The sequence below is a fragment of the Penaeus monodon genome, chromosome 5 (assembly GCF_015228065.2).
Source record: "Penaeus monodon isolate SGIC_2016 chromosome 5, NSTDA_Pmon_1, whole genome shotgun sequence".
Classification (NCBI taxonomy): Eukaryota; Metazoa; Arthropoda; class Malacostraca; order Decapoda; family Penaeidae; genus Penaeus; species Penaeus monodon.
The window spans coordinates 12,856,159-12,858,658 of NC_051390.1; the positions used below are offsets into that span (position 1 = coordinate 12,856,159).

The 2,500-nt window shown below is 38.8% G+C and overlaps 1 protein-coding gene across 1 annotated transcript in view; it reads right to left on the minus strand.

Moving 5' to 3' along the window:
- LOC119572986 (lysophosphatidylserine lipase ABHD12-like) overlaps positions 1-2,500 on the minus strand; it is a 40,163-nt gene that overhangs the window by 33,137 nt on the left and 4,526 nt on the right. The gene's annotated exons all lie outside the window — the stretch shown is intronic.

Sequence of the window (2,500 nt, forward strand, 5' to 3'; positions counted from 1 at the left end):
TCAGTCTCCCTCTTCCTTTTCCTCTCTACAGATGCTCTCTCCACATTTGTTGCTTCCGTATGCTGCTGCTGCTTTTTGCCGCATGATGTTGCTTGTGTTGCTTCAGACTACATGCTGCTGATGGTGAATGTATAGCTGCTCCTTCTCCTTCTTCAACTTTACAATATGATCCTCTTTTTCCTTTTTCTTCTAATTTTGCTTTCATTTCTCCCTTTCCTCAAATCTGAATAGTTTCTTCTCTTTTTTATACCCCATTTTTTTATCGTTTTCGTTTCTCTCTCTTCCCTTCTTTTAATATCTCTTCTCAGACATTTAACCATCCTCCCCTATTTCCTTTTCTGATTCTCTTTCTCGCCTCCTTTCCCCTTGTAAGTTCTCTTCTCTTTTCTTTAATGATTTTTCCCTCGCCCCCTTCTCATTCTCTTCTCAAGCCCCCTTCTTCTCTCCTCTGCCTAGGCTGGAATTACTGCCTTGAATTTAGGAGTTTAGTTTCGATACGAAATGTGTGTCGCGGTTAACACTGATATTTGGGTCGGTGTTTTCATACTGTGTCACGATGAGATGAAGTGAAGCAATTCAAGTTACTGTTAGACTTATTTCTATTTGTCTACAATGAACTGTCATTCAACAAGCATGAAAAAGGATGCCAAAAACTACATTATCGCTTCATTAAAAAAATCACAGTATTAGCATACGTTCGAACATATATGGTTTGAAATATAAAGATTTAATAAAAAATGATCTTACAAAAAATGATATAAATTACGAAAAAATCTAATATGCCAACAAGTAATTGATTTGTTTGTCGGTCACTTAATATATATATATATATATATATTATTATATATATATATATATATATATATATATATAGTATGTATATATATAGATATATATATATATATATATATATATATAATATATATATATATATATTGTGTATAAATATATATATATATATATATCTATATCTATAATATATATATATATATATATATATATATATATATATATATATATATATATATTATATATATATATATATATATAATATATTAAGTGACCGACAAACAAATCAATTACATTTTGGCATATTAGATTTTTTCGTAATTTATATACTTTTTTGTAAGATCATTGTTTATTAAATCTTTATATTTCAAACCATATATGTCGAACGTATGCTAATACTGGTGATTTTTTTAATGAAGCGATAATGTAGTTTTTGGCATCCTTTTTCATGCTTGTTGAATGACAGTTCATTGTAGACAAATAGAAATAAGTCTAACAGTAACTTGAATTGCTTCACTTCATCTCATCGTGAACACAGTATGAAAACACCGACCCAAATATCAGTGTTAACCGCGACACACATTTCGTATCGAAACTAAACTCCTAAATTCAAGGCAGTAATTCCAGCCTAGGCAGAGGAGAGAAGAAGGGGGCTTGAGAAGAGAATGAGAAGGGGGCGAGGGAAAAATCATTAAAGAAAAGAGAAGAGAACTTACAAGGGGAAAGGAGGCGAGAAAGAGAATCAGAAAAGGAAATAGGGGAGGATGGTTAAATGTCTGAGAAGAGATATTAAAAGAAGGGAAGAGAGAGAAACAGAAAACGATAAAAAAATGGGGTATAAAAAAGAGAAGAAACTATTCAGATTTGAGGAAAGGGAGAAATGAAAGCAAAATTAGAAGAAAAAGGAAAAAGAGGATCATATTGTAAAGTTGAAGAAGGAGAAGGAGCAGCTATACATTCACCATCAGCAGCATGTAGTCTGAAGCAACACAAGCAACATCATGCGGCAAAAAGCAGCAGCAGCATACGGAAGCAACAAATGTGGAGAGAGCATCTGTAGAGAGGAAAAGGAAGAGGGAGACTGAAAAGAAGAGGCAGGGGGCGGCGAGGGAGAAGAGGGTGAGAATGAGGGGAAAGGAGGTAGAGTTCGGGGTGATGTCAAAGGAGAAGAGGATGAAGGAGAGGGGGAAGGGAGAAGGAAGAGGAAAGGGGGGATGGCGAGGAAGAAGAGGGCGAGGGAGAGGGAAGGAGGAGGAGAGGCGGGATAACGAGGGAGAGGGGGAAGGGAGGAGGAAGAGAAGGAGGGATGGCGACGGAGAAGAATATGAAGGAGAAAAGGAGAGGAGGAAGAGAGCGGGGTGGTGAGGGAGATGGGATTTTTTTGCAAGTAGGGGAAGGGAGGAGGAGGAGGAGAGGAGTGCAAGGGAAAAGAAGATGAGGGAAGAATGAATGTGGAGGAGAGGGGGGATGGCGAGGAAGAAGTGGAAGAGTAGAGGAAGAGGATGGGGTGGTGAGGTAAAGAAGGAAGGAAAGATAAGAAGGTGGGAGGCAGAAAAGGCGAGGGAGAGGGGAAAGGAAGAGGAGGGGAGGGGGCGAGGGAGAGGGGAAAGGAGGAGAGGAGGGGAGCGAGGGAGAGAAGAAAGGAGGGAGGGGAGGGGGCGAGGGGGAGCGGAGAGGAAGAGGGGGAGGGGAGAGGGAAAGAATGAGAGGA